Source organism: Protopterus annectens, chromosome 3.part1 (genome assembly GCF_019279795.1).
Source record: "Protopterus annectens isolate FY-2018-M chromosome 3.part1, PAN1.0, whole genome shotgun sequence".
Classification (NCBI taxonomy): domain Eukaryota; kingdom Metazoa; phylum Chordata; order Ceratodontiformes; family Protopteridae; genus Protopterus; species Protopterus annectens.
The window spans coordinates 1158231965-1158250313 of record NC_056732.1 but is presented as its reverse complement, the minus strand read 5'-3'; positions in this window follow the sequence as shown (position 1 = coordinate 1158250313).

Genomic DNA, 18349 nt, shown 5'->3' with positions numbered 1-18349 from the left:
GCTTTGGAAAATTATAACGCTGCCCATTCTCTGTTTCAAACCTTTCAGAAAAAGAAAACTGATTATCACTGGAATTCATACATTATGAAGGCAAATAAACATTCAAACTAGTAAAATACTATTGTGAATGTCAAAGTTGGACTCTTCAGACATGTCTTCCTTTTTTCCTGAGCATTGTGCAAGAGATGTTGATGTGCAGCCCATACTGTACGATAGGAAACTGTTACTGGAGGATGGAATAAGTCAGGCAGTAACATTTAATATTTACCAGTGTTATGAATACTGATATTATAGAGGTTCTATTAAGGGTTTATGGCATCTGAAATCCTGTTTTGCTTGTGGGAAATTTATACCTCTTTTTAATATATGTACAAAAAGAGGGCCCACTTTAAAATATTGACTTTAAAACCCCCTAAACTCAAAATACTGAGACCAAAATCTCTAAAGCTCAAAATACTGAAAATCAAAATATCAAAAAAAAAAAAAATACAGTACAGCAACACAACTATAATGCAGCAGAATTACATAGCGAAATATATTACTCTTCTGCAAGTATAGGCAGGGGGGCTGCGCCCACCACACCCCTGCTACTTAAATATGTCAACTCCGAGATTGCACTTCACTACACTAATGTGCAAACTCAGAGTTGATATATTTAAGTAGCAGGGGGTGTAGGGGGGCTTGCCCCCCAGGTTATACTTGGAGAAGAGTAATATGGTTTGTGTTTTATTTGTTTCAATATGCACTTGTGCTAGAATATACTAAGTGTTGGCATCCTGTGTATTTTCAGTATTTTGAGTTTTCAGTATTTTGAGCTTTAGAGATTTTGTTCTCAGTATTTTGAGTTTAGGGATTTTAAAAGTCAGTATTTTGAAGTGGACCCATAAAAAGGGCATGCACACTATATGGGGAAGTGAGACAAAGGGATAATAACTGTACTTTAAAATGTTAAAAGTTCAATGGAATGGGACATGTACACGTGGACTTTCCAGCTACAAAATTCCTACTGTTAAGCAAGAAATGGTCAATGATACCGACAAGCATATCCTTGATTATAAGGTATTGCATAACCCTGATTTTGATGTTACTAAATCAAATATTAGAAAAGCAGTTTTAAAGATATCCCTAGTAGAGATGGCTGTGTGGTCTTTCAAAAGAAGTATGAATGTTTATCTGTGGAAGAAGGTGATGCAGACAATAAGGTTGGAGATGGCAATTCAGAAAATACTGCTTGTCTCGGTCCCCTTCAATAACACACATCACACCAAATGACATTTGACGACCTTTATTACATTTCCATAACATAGCCTTGATCACGAACTTTATTAATTACAACTATTCATGATATAATTGATTCTAAATACAGTATAACATCCTTGTAATGTTAATCAGGGCAGCATACCTACTCACCCTGCCCCAGTAAGCAGTGTCCATACCTCTACTCACTTACTTTACTTATGAAGCAGCATCCCAACTCACTTCATACACCGTCCATTGAATTACCTTCCACCAAATAAACACCATCCTTACCTCAGCTTGCTTATCTATTCAGCAAGCTTCCTCCAACTACTCATTTCCTTTCCCCAGATCCTTGAAATGAGCATCCAGACATCAGAGGGGGAAGAGAAGAGGGCAAGCCTATCCCTCTTCTCCACCTACCCCTACTGATAAATAACCCTACTCCCCACCAACAAAAAGAGGGAGGTTGGGTGGGTAGCAAGTTCATGCCAAAATGCGATTGCTTAACCCAACTACACTAGACTAAACCTCTTAAGCCCCTCCCCATCATTATCTCATTTCCTCCCAACCAGCCCTGCCTCCACTTAACCCTTTCACCTCCCCATCCCACTTAAATCCCCCTAATATTAACCTAACCCCCCATGAAGATGTCCCAGGACAACTTAGTTTGTTGCCAAACTTAATTTGTCCCGGTCCCCTTCAATAACACACATCACACCAAATGACATTTGACGACCTTTATTAGATTTCCATAACATAGCTTTGATCACCAACTTTATTAATTACAACTATTCATGATATAATTGATTCTAAATACAGCATAACATCCTTGTAATGTTGAAGGCACCAGTTGAAACAACAAATAAAAACAGAGCGCAGTCAAGCCACAAGAAAACTCAGGCAAGAAAGATAGTTATAGTTAACGTAAATTTAATAAGAACGTTTTCGCTCTTCTCATAGAGGAGCTTCTTCAGACAAGAATAAAAAGCGCCAAGCGCTACTTTTTAAAAAGCAAAACAGCTGATGATTTTGATGTCACTTCCTTTAAGCTAATAACTTACGGAACACTAATATGTACAATAAATAACATAAGTCTACTTATTTTAAACCAACCATACCACAGTAACACCACTAAGTGTGCCCTAAAAATTATAATACAAAAAATATTTAAAAGTCATCAAATTTTGGTAACAAGTACATGTGTACCCTAACTAATAAAGCGGGTAATAAATAGTAGATACAATGCATTAAAAAAGGTAGTTGACACATATGTAGTTAATAAAAAGAAAAATTCAATGAAAATAATAAGATGTTAGCCCTCACAAATTGACAATTCAATTTCTTAGATAACTGTTGTATTTCAAAATTACAGAAATATTACAACACTCATTTAATCCAGGAGGGGAAAAAGCGTTTAATAACAGCTGCCATTCAAGTTCTTTTAATTCAAGCATTAGAGACTGTGGGCCCCCCCTAATGCCAACTTTAACCAAATCAATGCCCATAAAACAAAAACTGTGTCCAATATTCTCTAAAATATGTTTTGAAAGTGCATTATCAGTTTTTTTATTTTTTATAGCGTAATTATGTTGGTAAACTCGGTCACGCATCTTTCGATCCGTTTTACCAACATAAAACGCAGCGCAACAGTTACATTGTGCTATGTAAACAATAGATTTGGTTTCACACCCAATCTTGTGTTTAATGTAATATTTCTCATCTCTGACAACAAAAGAATTCCCTGTTTTTAGTAACTTGCACCAGTTACAAAAACCGCATGTAAAACAGCCAGTTTGTCTTGCTGAAAAATTAATAGAATCACTTGTCTGTAATAACTCTTTTAAGTTTTTACCTCTCCTAAACACAAAATGGGGAAACAACCCCAAAACATCCAACAAATAGGCACTGTTCACTATAAAGTGCCAATTTTTCTTAACTATTGAACACATGCTGTCAATATGTTTATTATGTGTAAGGATTAGGCTAGTCTTAAAATCATGAGTTGTACTGACAGTGACAAGATTGTTATTACAATTATCTGTTACAAGTGAGTTAAATCTACCACTGGGTGTAGTTATTCCCTGGTTTTCAATAATCAAAGGGTCACTTACTTCAGTTTGAAGAAGTAGTGGTTTGTAAAACCCTGACATCCTTTTAAGTGATACTTCATTTATTAAACTGTCTATGAGTTCACAGGGGTAACCCCTACTCAGGAACATTTCTTTTAGGTTTGAACACTCTACTTCAAAGGCTGTATCTGTATTACACATGCGTGTAGCTCTAACTAATTGGCCCTTGACAATGGATTTTTTCTGTTTCCATGGGTGGTTACTAGTGTAATGTAAGAAAGCATTACAGTATGTGTGCTTTCTAAAAATACTTGAAAGCAACCGCTCATTGTCAAGGTCTTTGGTAAGCTTCACGTCCAAATAATCAATCTCAGAGGCAGAGAAATGGTGGGTGAATGAAAGAAAGTGGCAAGAATTATTCATTTTTTCAATTAAATTAGAAACACATTCTTCATCTCCTTGTACGAGAATAAAGACGTCATCTAAAAAACGCGTGTAAAATTTATTTATCTCTTTAAACAGGTTGTCCTTAAACAGAAAAGACTTTTCCCAATAGGCAACCACTAAATTGGATACACTTCCCCCACATGGAGAACCCATGGCAATGCCTTTTTTTTGAAGGTAGTAGTTGTTGTTAAAAATGAAAAAGTTTGACGTTAAAATAATGTTTAATAAGATGGTAACAACGTCAATTTCATCTTTAGGGGCACCCAGATCTAGTAACATTAATTCAACCCATTCAATGGCCTCACCGTGTGGTATGCAAGTATATAACTCAACTACATCTATAGTTAAGAAGTTATTTGAAGGGTGAAAGGGAATATTATTGATGGATCTTAAAAAAGACCATGAATCTTTACAGATCTGGGGTAACAGCTTGAGGTGTTTATTTAATATATAATCAACGACCTTAGCACAAGGGTATGTAATACAACATCTGCCATCCACTAGAGCACGCATAGGGGGATCCACCAAACATTTATGTATTTTGGGGATTCCAAACATTACTGGCACTCTAGGGAAAGAAATGTTGATAAAGTCGAAGGTTTCGATATCTATCCTACCTTCTATAAATAAATCTCTAAGGTACCCTTTAATTCGCTTATATTCACCAGACATCTCATTAAGAGATGAGATTTCATATGCTGGTGTATTGAGTACTTTAAGCATCTTAAAGTTGTACTCATCTTTATCAAAGATGACCAACCCCCCACCTTTATCAGGTTTAATCACCCTAATCGAAGCATTCCTAAGATTTTCCAAGCTAGTCTTTTGTTTGTGTGAGATGTTATTCCTAGTGTCAGACCATCTAATTTTTTCAAATAAGTGTCTGAAATCAATTTCACAGGCATATTCAAATGTCTGTAAAATAGGGTGGAGGGGGGGATTAAAGGTACTCAGCATTTTAAAGGGGTGCTGGTCTGTATTAGAATCACCTCTAAACAACACCTTAAGATTTAACTTGCGAACAAAACCCTTTAAGTCCATCAAAACTTTAGGCAGGCTAATCTTCTGATCAGGAACAAAAGTTAGCCCAAAGGCCAACAGTTCTATTAGGTCTTGATCAATACTAACTTCAGAGAAGTTATAGATGGTAAAATCACCTTTCAAGTTTTTCAGGATGACCGGTTTACCAGATGGGGAAGCAACAAGTTCATCTCTCAGTTGTTCTACTTGTTTTTCCTCTGGTTTTTTCTCCATCCTAAAAAAGGCTTGTTCTGATTTTTGTAGTTGGGGGGATGCCCATTTTAATTATAGTTGGATTTAATCCTGTTACTTCTTCTTGGTTGTTGTGTTGATGGACCTTCATCGGCATCATCATTTTCAAACTCGTTTTCATCAAGTGGGGGAAGTACCTCTCTATCAATGTTATTACTAGTGAGCCCTTCTTTATTCAAAGGCCCATTAACTTTCTTGACTAAATTTGGAAACGCCGTATCAGAGGCGTATGCCTGGCGATCTCTGGAAAGTTTTTTAGTTTTGTTGGTTTTTAATTTAGCCAAGAGAGAGTCAATGCTGTCAAAGATCCTATGGTAATCGTATTTATAACGGGAAAAGTTAAGGTCAACATTGATTTTATTATCAAGGGCATTAGTTTCAGACAATAAAACTTCAATGTGTTTTTCATAGTGCTTAACCATGACACCCATTAAGTCCAGTCCTTGTTGGTTTAAGACACTATTAAGTTCTTCTATAAACACAGAATCTGAAAATAATCCAGTAGGAGTAAAGGTACTCCTTAAGCCTTTAGGCACAATCTTTTCTCTTATACATTGTTTAAAATAGGAGACTTCCAATTGAAGTTTCCTAATTTTTAGCATGTTACTGTCTAAAAGTTTTAGATTGATGGCAATGTTTTCATCAGAATTACCTGGTGTACTAGCTCCCGAAGCCGGCAGACCTGTTGGACAGAACGCAAACACATCCGTATTGTTTGCCCATTCAGAGAAGGAAGGAGCGCCAATAAGCCCAGGGGCAGCACGATTATCACTCAGGGTAATGTTCCTATTACCAGCATCCAAATCTGTTCCGTTTTGGCGGTTGACCACATCCCTTTGATTTATTGTAGCAGGCATGAGAGAACCATTAGCTGATTCAACAGTATAAGAAGTTGTAACGGGGCTTGTAGTTCTCGATCGTTGTCCGGGTTCTATCGATGCAGAAGAACCTCCAGTTAGCCTCACCGCATTATGATTTGAGCAAGAAGCAGTAGTGTTCCGTAGGTTTAAAACACCGGTAGACTCGATCCTGTCTAACCGTGTGTTAAGAGAGTCAAGCCGTTGGGTAAGCAAAACCAACAGCTCGCCAACATTGGTATCCTCACAGGCAGGTGGAACATCCGAAGGCGGAGTGTTTTCAGTTCCAAACAAAACCGGAGTTTGAGGGCTTGACATAGCGCAAACAAACAGACTGTTGAAGGCACCAGTTGAAACAACAAATAAAAACAGAGCGCAGTCAAGCCACAAGAAAACTCAGGCAAGAAAGATAGTTATAGTTAACGTAAATTTAATAAGAACGTTTTCGCTCTTCTCATAGAGGAGCTTCTTCAGACAGGAATAAAAAGCGCCAAGCGCTACTTTTTAAAAAGCAAAACAGCTGATGATTTTGATGTCACTTCCTAGAAGCTAATAACTTACGGAACACTAATATGTACAATAAATAACATAAGTCTACTTATTTTAAACCAACCATACCACAGTAACACCACTAAGTGTGCCCTAAAAAAAAAAAATGTTAATCAGGGCAGCGTACCTACTCACCCTGCCCCAGTAAGCTGCGTCCATACCTCTACTCACTTACTTTACTTATGAAGCAGCATCCCATCTCACTTCATACACCATTCATTGTAATGTTAATCAGGGCAGCGTACCTACTCACCCTGCCCAACAAGCAGGATCCATACCTCTGCTCACTTACTTTAGTTATGAAGCAGCATCCCAACTCACTTCATACACCATCCATTGAATTACCTTACACCAAATAAGCACCATCCTCAACTCAATAACCCAAACCCCTCTACCATTCACCCACTCATAAAATCTCCAAACTCACTCTTAATAGCTCACCTTAACACACGGAGCATTAATAATAAAATAACACAACTCCATGCTCTCTTGGAACTCTACTCATTTGATATTATATGTCTAACAGAAACCTGGCTAAAACCAGCAACAAAAGACAATGAAATTTTACCACCTGGTTATAACATCATACGCCTTGACCGTGTAACCAAGAAAGGTGGTGGAGTAGCTGTTCTATTCAAATCTGATCTTCAAATAACCATCTTTAACCACAAACCTTCCCAAGAATCAAATGCTGAAATACTTATTACCAAGTTTCAGCTCAACCCAGCTAAGTCTATCTATATTATTAGTATTTATGTTCCCCCAGGTAATAACATCACTACCATTGAAAACATACTTTGTTGGTTATCTCTAAACCTTCCCCAAGAAACCATAATCCTAGGCGATTTTAACATAGACTGGAATTCTTGCAATAACAACTGCCCCACGAGCCATATTAATCTTCATGGGTTCACCCAAACTATTACCTCCCCTACTAGAATAAACAAACTTAGCAAGAAAGAAAGCACCTTAGATTGGATACTTATTAATAGTCAACCACAGACTTATGAAACCGGAACCCTCCCTGATGACATAAGCGACCACTCACTAACCTACATCATCAGACTAAAAACCAATCCACCCTATCAACCCATATATAGGGAAATTAGAACCAAGAAAAAACTAAACGTAGATATATTCCTTATTGAACTTAAAGCATGTAATTGGTCCCCATTAAAATACCTTTCTCTTGATGAAGCTGTTGATTACTTTAATATTAATTTCCTAAACATACTCAACCGTCATGCTCCTACCCGCTCTATCAGGATAAGAACAAAATCTGCTCCATGGCTTACTAGGGAAACCAAACAAAAAATCCATCTCAGAAATAAATTCTGGAATAAATCACGCTTAACTAAAAACCATACTGACATCCAAAACTACAAACAACTGAGAAATGAAACAAAAAAAGCAATAGTGTTTGATAAAAAAAATTACTATTTACAATTTCAGCAGACCTACCACAATAAACCCCAAAAATTCTGGTCAAGTATTAATCAATTATTACATCCAAGTCAATCTATCATGCCTAACCCACAAGGCACTGACAAAGACTATCCTAAACAAACTGCAAACACCTTAAACACCTTCTTTATCAAAGCAATTCAAGATCTTGCTTGTCAACTCTCTCCTCAAGACATAACATCCGATTCTGGCTCTAACCCACCTCCACCTTTTCTCTTCCAACCTGTCCCCACAGCATTTATTCTCACCCTTATCCAAAAACTGAAACCATGTACTCCTTCTGCTGACCAACTACCATCTGAATACCTACAGATAGCAGCCAAATCAATTGCTTACCCCATCTCCATCCTCATTAATAGAACCATCACTGAAGGATATATCCCCAAACTCTGGAAAGTCTCTCATATTATTCCCCTTCACAAAGGAGGAGACTCCACTGAACTTTCTAACTATCGTCTCATAGCCATACTTTCTCCTCTATCTAAGATCATGGAAAGATGTATCCATAGGCAATTGCTAGACCATCTTCTCCAAAATAACCTGCTTTCCAACACCCAACATGGCTTCTGACCTTCCCATAGCACAACTACTGCCCTCCTTTCCTTTATTGACACTATCAATAACAACCGAAACCTTAACATGATCTCCTCTGCACTTTTCATAGACCTATCCAAAGCTTTTGACATGGTAAATCACACTATACTCATAAACATTCTCAAGTCTCTCTCTCTTGACACACTAGTTATAAAATGGTTCCATTCCTACTTAAATAACAGACATCAAGCTGTACTCTGGAACAACGCTCTCTCTACTCAGCTACCTGTTAATATTGGAGTTCCTCAAGGCTCCATACTGGGCCCTCTCCTGTTCTATATATTCATCAATGACCTTCACCTAGTAATTCCCCAAGCTACATGCATCCAATACGCAGATGACTCTACACTTATATGCACTGCTTCATCTGTATCTGAACTTCACTCCCTATCTCAAAACACATTTAACTCTGTAGAACTATGGTTTACAAAACGCTGCCTCTTATTAAACCCCAAAAAAAACTAAACTTCTCCTTTTCACACCTACCAGTAAATCTCCACCAATAGACCTCTCTGTATCATCCCATGATGGTACAATCATATCCCAAGATCAAACTACCAAACTGCTAGGTATCACCCTAGATAATAACCTAAACTTTGATGCCCATATCAACAACATTCTGAAAACTACCAATAAAAAAATAGGCTTTCTTTACAGGATCAAATCCTTCCTCACTCCTGCAACTAGAATTACCATTGCCCACACACACCTTATTTCCACCCTTCTTTATGCCTCACCCATTTTTACCAATCTGTCAAAAAATAACCTTAAAAAACTAGAAAACTCCTATAATAGCATAGCCAGATATGCCACAGGTAATCCTTACAGAACTCATCACTGTATTAATCTAAAGCACCTTGGATGGCTTGAATTTCAACAGCATCTAAAATATAATCAACTGACCATCGTCCACAAAATACTGTATCAACCTGACAAAACACCCATCCTATCAAATCTTATCCACCCCTATGAGAACCTTAAGTCCCTAAGATCATCACAAAAGTCTCTAGTATACATCAACAAATCAAACAATAGAGCTGGAGACTCTCTGTTTTGTATTTCCATTGGAAAAATCTGGAACCTACTTCCCTCTGAACTTACCACACTTCCCTCAACTACTCTGTTTAAAAATAAGCTTAAGCTCTTCCTAAAAACACACTGGATGTGCCCCTGTTCTAAACCTGACTGACCAACTTATCCATTTTTACCTGAATGATTCAAGATTCTCATCTCTGAATCTACTTCTTCTCTCTAACTTATTTTGCCTTCTTTTCTCTAATTCTATTTTATATTAAATACTACTATATTTCCTCTCCTGCACAGTCCTTGCTAGTACGGGATTCATTAAAGTGACTCATATTACTTCTAGATTTATTACCTAACTGCTTCTCCTTTTTCATTTTTCATTATCTTCCTTTATTACCTTTATCGACACTATTGCTTTCTTCTCTTCTCTCAACTAGTCTTCTTTAATAACACTTAAATGTAACTTCTTATTAACTATGCTAAGTCTATCCAAATATGTGTAACCTTCGTTATGTACTTGTAAACTTGCAGCCTTCTCTGTTTAAGAAAATGTATATGCATTCTAAATATGTATTTTCTGTAGATGTGAACTTTGTTTAAATTGTGTGGAGCTTTTCTCCCCGGGCCTCTACTGAAAATGGACATATATCCAGCTAGACTAGCCCGGTCAACAAATGTAAAATACATAAAATAAAATAAAAAATAAATCCTTACCTCAGCTTGCTTATCTATTCAGCAAGCTTCCTCCAACTACTCATTTCCTTTCCCCAGATCCTTGAAATGAACATCCAGACTTCAGAGGGGGAACAGAAGAGGGCAATCCTATCCCTCTTCTCAGCGAACCAGCCTGACCAGGCTGTTTCCCCTCCCTTCTATCCAAAATTGTTCAATCCACTTTCCATAAATGGAAGGGTCAAGCCAAACATCATTTGGTGTACCCATAATTGGTAAAGCACCTTACAATCCCGTCATAAACCCCTTTGCCATGCCATCACTGAAACTCACCCTAATGAAACTAAATAAGGTAGGATTACCATGACCCCTTTGTATATATACATACATATATATATATACATATATATATATATATATATATATATATATATATATATATATATATATATATGTGTGTGTGTGTGTGTGTGTGTGTGTGTGTGTGTGTGTGTGTATATATATATATATATATATATATATATATATATATATATATATATATATATATGGTTCTACCTGACATAGTCGAAACCACACAACACCGACAACGACATCACCGACAACACATAATCGACAGTGCATTAACACGAAACCTCACATACCCGACAATGAAATAACCGACAGTACACAAACACGAAACCCCATACACTGCACACACCACAATAACAACAAAAAAAACAAAACACATCCCCATTCCACAAACCACACACACAACACAAGCACACCAAAATCCTTACAAACCCACACTAAACCTTACATACACAACTATCGACAACCCTAACCCTAAGGTCCATCACTATCGCACGTACCTAACCCGCTCCCTAACCCTAACTCACTTAACCCTAACCCAAAGTCTATCCCTACGCACACTTACCTAACCCACTCCTAACCCTAACTCACTTAACCCGCCCCTATCCCAAAGTCTATCCCTACCGCACACTTACCTAACCCGCTCCCTAAACCTAACTCACTTAACCCACCCCTATCCCCACAGACCGTCAATATCCACACTTACCTGACTCGCACCCTAACGTCCGTCACTACCGCATACTCACACAGCCTTTTCCCATGTCGGCATCCTCGGCGTCGGTGTTGTCATCCGTCGTGTCGGTCTTCTGCATTGTCGATGTTCTGGCACTCGCGATTCGCGTCGGTCTTCTTCATTGTCGATCTTCTGGAGCTCCGGATTCCATTGTCGGTGTTCTACGCTGTCGACTAAGTCAGGTAGAACCATATATATATATATATATATATATATATATATATATATATATATATATATATGTATATATATATATATATATATATATATATATATATATATATATATATATATATATATATATATATATATATATATATATATATATATATATATATATATATATATATATATATATATATATATATATATATGGGTCTAGGACTATTCACTGAAAGCACATTTCACTGAGAGTCAAATGACTGTACACAAATCACTGAAAGCTCAATTTACTGAATTTATGAAGCAGCATCCCAACTCACTTCATACACCATCCATTGAATTACCTTCCACCAAATAAGCACCATCCTTACCTCAGCTTGCTTATTTATTCAGAAAGCTTCCTCCAACTACTCATTTCCTTTCCCCATATCCTTGAAATGAACTTCCAGACATCAGAGGGGGAACAGAAGAGGGCAAGCCTATCCCTCTTCTCCGCCAACCAGCCTGACCAGGCTGTTTCCCCTCCCTTCTACCCAAAAATTTTCAATCCACTTTCCATAAAGGGAAGGGTCAAGCCAAACATCATTTGGTGTACCGATAATTGGTAAAGCACCTTACAATCCCGTCATAAACCCCTTTGCCATGCCATCACTTAAACACACCTTAATGAAACTAAATAAGGTAGGATTACCATGACCCCGTTGTAATACCGGAACCTCTACACCAAGAGAACACATACCCTTTTAGCCCGCTGCCTTCAAAGCTGAAATCATAGCTCATCTTAAATGTATTGATAGCCTATAACCACAACAAAACTACAAACTATAGCCTCTTGAACTCAAGATGACACCCAGTCAAACAACTAGTAGCAAGTCTCACACCCAAGACTCAGCTAACTGTAGCTTATCACCTTAGCCCACCTACTACCCAGTTCTATATGTGCAAAAACTCCATTACCATAGGGAATAGTCTAACTCCAAAACTTTAATGTCCTAACCTTAGATGGCAGAAATCCAGCACCCCTTGGCCTAGTTTCTGAAAACTCACCTATGCTCAGCAATGAAATACTCTATGTGCCAAACCATAAACACCCCCAATTCACTCATTACCAAACCATTCTTAACAGCTGTTTGTCCCTAGCCTTACCCCTAAAAAGCTCTTTCCTTATGTTACCTATACCACTAGTATCCTACAGATGCCTTATCCTGCAACCAGGCTTGCTTATACATTCTAGCTCTCCTGTACAATGCACCCAGTTTCTAAAACTACCCCAACACAGCCACCTACCTACCATGCTTCCTAAAACCTTATCTACAAAATTCACCCAAACCCCAAGTGAAATGATACTTGTGCTATTCTGTAAAACCTAATCCTGGTATGTAACATTAACACTACCTACTCAAGAGACAAATTTGTCACCTCAAGATGCTCCCCGTTAGGAACAAGCTCCAGCATAATATCGAACACCTCATTGGCTCTTCCCCCATATACGGTTCAAACAACTGGATGAGTGAATACAACCACCCAAGGTTCCAAGAAAGCAAGGATTGAACTTCACTAGCTTGCAGGAGCCGTAGAGCTGTAGCCTAATAAGTTCCTGTGCTGCTATGAACATTGCGACTCTATGCATCCAGTTGGAACCCCACACTCCCCATAAACCGTCCTCGACAGTTTTCCCCTTTGGCCCCCTTACCTAACTCTTCCTTACTTGCCCCCTATACCAATGCAATGATCAGTTCCCACTAATTAAACACAGAGCTCAAACATGCCTTACTAAGATGATTACTCAGACCCTCATTGTGCCCCATTCAAATGGCAAGAATGTCCATCCTATCAAAAACATCACCTTTCAAATCCCCTTTTCAAGCCACATGATGCCTTCTGCACTCCAGCAATCTGCAAAGAAAGAAACAATGATAAATTCTATGTGCACACATACCATGATTACTTAACATGGAGGCATTGACCAGGACCCATGCCACCCAATCAAACCCTTACCTATGGTCAATTGCCGTGCTCCCTTGTACTATTGAATGCAAATGCCCAAAAGCAGGAACACTTTCAACGTTAATCTAACATGCTAACAATTAATAGAACAAATTGTATGACCCATTCACCCTGATATATAAACTCAAAATGCCTTTCCTTCTCTGACTAGCAGTGTAAAATCCTCTACTAAAACTCAACAACTTTGAAATCCACTTACTTCCATCAGTAACTGTTGCCCACTTGTGTTCCCCTTGTGTATCCTCCTCACTCGCCACTGCTTCCATCATCTGCAAATTCACTGTATTGCCACAACTGATACTTGGCACACCACCATCTACAAAGAAAAGGGCAAAATTAAACCCTCTAATAATAATGAGCAGGCTCCACCTTATACCCACCTATTCCAATTTACAGCTGCAGAGTTCCAAGACTCCATCTGCAAGAAAGAAAAAGACATGTAAAACATCCAAAATACATCACACATTCCAAGGCATCTTCAAGGACAACCTATCCTGCCAACCCGGGAAGAAATGTACCACCTCCACTCCCATCTATGACAAAGCATCCATTACTGAAGCTATGCATCCTATGACCCTATCAAATACCCCAGGTAAATTTAACTACCAGTTGAGTATGTTAAAACTAAACTTCACACATGAAAGGACCTATCAATATCCACAACCCAGGTAACCTTGCAATTCCAGACCACATCAGTTAGAGCCCTGTATAAGCCAAGCTAACTTATATTGAAAACCATCTGCCTAACTCTTAACCTTCCATCCCCAAATGAGGCACACTAACCAACATAATATGGACAAATGGACACAACACAGCAACCTAATAATACCTGACTAGCAGCTTACAAATACCATCAGGTAGTATTTAAATATTCCTCTTACAAACTTAAAAGGTTGATGGAATTATCAATAGCATGCACGCATATCATCTATTTCAGTAAACTGCAATTGTAATACTTTTTGTGATATGTTATAAAATTTACTGACTGTCATGGACATAATGAGGCCTGACAATGCATTCCTTTGACTGATTCATATCTCTCAATTCTACCTCATTTTGGGAAACATTCCTCATCTGGGGGTCTTAAACTCCCTGTTATTCGCTTATCCATGATTCCACATTGAAAGGGCATGCCACACATTCCGTGTTAAGAATTTTTTATGAAATACCCATAATGAGTAATGCCAGACCACAATTCATGAAACGATTTTTGTTAGTATAAATTAACACCTTTAACAATGCTGAGAACTTCCTAGCTGAAGTTGTTAATAAGTGTTCCACATTTTGCCCATTTGTTCCACATTATTAGAGGAATTGTTCCATATCTACCAGGGCAGGTTCATAGCTGTTGACTTATTAACCCCAAGATCATTCATTACTTCTGCAGCGCATGTGTTCTACTTGGTGATATTACTTAAGGCCAGCTATTTTCTAGTTTCCCATCTGTGATACTGTTCTCTGTTTTAACGCACTACATCCAAGGACTTCTTGAATCATTGAATGTAGGTGAGTAGTTATTGATTCTAATAACAAAGATGCATCAAAAAGAAACAATATGATGACTGTAGCTTGGCTTCTGACCATGAAATACTTCATAATTAGTCAGAATTATAGAAGTGCAACAGTTAGCAAACAGTTTAAGAAAATAGGATTTTTCTTTTTAATTATCTTAGATGCGTGGAGAAAATTAATGTTAAATCAAATTAGTAAGGGAATCTTATCCAGAGTGCATGTGAACAGTGGATTTTTAATTCAGGGTTGGTTATATTGCTTATTGGTATACACTCAATTTCTGATCTGTGCTATTGTGTAGCAAAGTGCACAACATCGTTGTAGCAGATTTTGGGATGCAATAAACAGCTCCAAAAAAAAAAAATAAAAAATAAAAAAAATGGTCCTAGCTCCAGTAAGGTGCAAAATCCGAACCACGACCACTAGAAACATCAGAAAGGAACACATGTGTGCGCGTGCCTATCAGAAACAGCCACCCCCCTTTTGACGTCCATCAGAATTATTTTTTCCCTTAGGCAGCTGCCAAAGTATCTAGTATTGGTTGTGATTATTGTGTGTCCCTTTAATAAATAAAAATCAGGTAATAAACATTACCAAAGTGACCCTTTAATAAATAAAAGTCAGGTAATAAACATCACACCAAATGAGTGCTATCTCAGCACTGGATGAGGACTACTGCAAACAGCTAACATGTAATGATTCTGTACACTTAACTTGACCATTCCGTTGGCTTTAAAAGGAACTTCTAAACTATCAGCAAAGACAAGCAGTCTGAACACAACCAATTGAGCTAACACGCAATGATTCTGTACCATTTTCCAAGCTTCCTTTATGTATGCGTCTATCCTGTCAACAGACTCTATTCAGTCAGTTAGGCCCACCATGGGGTTGCACAACAATGGGCCATAACTCCCAGGCACCCCAAAGCCCGCGAAAAAACATCCAAACCTTGAAATGTCTGAAATTGTCCTCCACCATAGTCGCATACCACAGGTACTGCAACAACCACTGGAAGGAACAGCAGAATTCACCCACCAAGCCCCAACAAGCTGAATCCCAAAATATCTCCTCAGTTGCATCCCACCCCTGCAGCACTGGGCCTATCCCAACCCGCAAAGCGGTACAACTCTATTCCACCATGAAGTAGACAGGGCTGCCTTCACAAATGGCACCGACCCAATGGACCACAGCTCTTAACCTGTCAAACCAGAACCCTACACCAGGGACCAATCCACAACACTCGACACCCTCAACCACAGAAAAGCAAAATTTTGCCACTGTGCATTCCCCAAAGCACAGGAAATCCAACTCCATGCCACCACCCTGAAGCCAACCCACATGCTGTAACAAACCCCAATGATCACCGGCAACCACCAAATCCAGAAACCACCAGACGGCCCCCCCCCCCAAAAAAAAAACCTCCTGTCATCATGTCCCAATGCACTAGTGCCCCTGCACCCAACAATGACCACCACACCCTCCAGTATCACCAAAGGCCTACCTGCATGCAGCAGCAGCCCCAGGTCATCAGGGCATAGACTTGCAGTAGCAAGTTCACACCAAAATGTGATTACTTAACCCAACTACACTAGACTAAACCTCTTAAGCCCCTCCCCATCATTATCTCATTTCCTCCCAACCATCCCTGCCTCCATATAACCCTTTCACCTCCCCAACCCACTTAAATCCCCCTAATATTAACCTAACCCCCCCATGAAGATGTCCCGGGACAACTTAGTTTGTTGCCAAACTTCATTTGTACCACTACTGGGTCAAGCAGAGAAACACGAAACTTTAACCTAAATATTTCTAAACTGTATACACACTAAAAAAGGAAAAGGGTAGTTTAACAATAATTTCTGTTAGTGCAAATAATGCTGCAAGAAATATTTAAACTATTGTTATTTTAGATTGGTGTAAGTTCATTATTATTTATGTTGTTTTCTGCTTCACTGAAGACATATGCTGCCATCTGAATGATTGCAAATTGAGACATTGTGGGGCTGGAAAAATAGTTTGGCCACCTAGAACTGGTAGTTGCTCGTGTATGGACATATTTAAAAAAACTGAGATTTTCTGTCTAGAGGTTTAAAAAAGGAAAATGGGTCAGCTTCTTTCCCTGGATTTATGTGTAGAGACCTGTTATTATAAGCTTGTGGTTTTATATGCACCTGCAGGAATAACTGACAGACGGTGCTTGTTTTCCACACAGATTGTTTCTGCTAGTTATTTAGAAATTATCATGTGGGGGATTTTAACTGTAATTTATTTTATATCAGTTCAAATGTTGCTGATGTTAGGATGTAAAAACTGTAATTGACAATAGGAAACATGTATTTCTGGCCTTGTCTGAGTTATATATTTTAGTGAGGAAAATCTAGGAATGAAATAGATTGCTTTATTTTTTTCTGGAGGTATTTTGTCAGGTAATAGTGAAAAGCTTAAAGAATGAGTTTCAGCTCATTTGCCTACATGTACTAGAAATGATGCTGATATCCAATCCATTGCTATTGGCAGAAGTATTATTTATATATTTATTTAACTTTTATTGACTGGGAAAGTCCGACTAGGACAGAGCCTATTTTCAGTGAAGGCCTGGGGAGAAACACTCCAGAGCCATGTCTTTGGAATTAAAACATTAATTGGGAAGCTTCTGAAAGACAGTGTACACTATGTATACTAAGTGTACATGATCTGCATTCAAGAACATCCCTACCACATTCTTTGTTGTTTCTACTCACTTAGAATCATTACACTAAATGTATGTGTAATATACACTTTGTGGTAACCTTTATGAATTCCCTCTATATTTAAGGCTGCAAGAAAATCAGTAGGAAAATTAAAATTAGGTAGCAAAAGGAGTAAGTTGCGCTTGTGCTGTTACTTCACTCAGAAGAGTATGCACTTAGTGCACACGTAGTGTCAGTGTTAACAAATCCCAGGGAACATGTCTGTCTTGTATTGAAAATCTGTAGCATTTTCATATGACTCTGAGACCCTTTTGCTTAATGCCAATATTTGTGGTGTAGTTTATAAACAAAATATAAATCTGAATATATTAACAGTGAAAGGCATTATAATACTGAGGATAAGGATAAGGACTTTCAGAAATATTAAATGCCTCTTTAGATGTTAATTGTCTTTATTTCATGTATATTAAACAGTTGATTTATAAAGCTAATTATGATAAAGTTAAATGTCTTCTTCAGCATGAAACATGTATCACTCAAGATAAAAAGGAAGAAGTTTCTTCCTTTTTAGGAAAGTATCACTTTTTATAATTACATTGTGCACATTTTAAAGCAGACCTCTCAATTTCCAAATGAAAGTATCAGAGACAAAGGATCTTAAAATCAAGGACAATCAGGGACAGCTAATTAGCATAATATATGCTT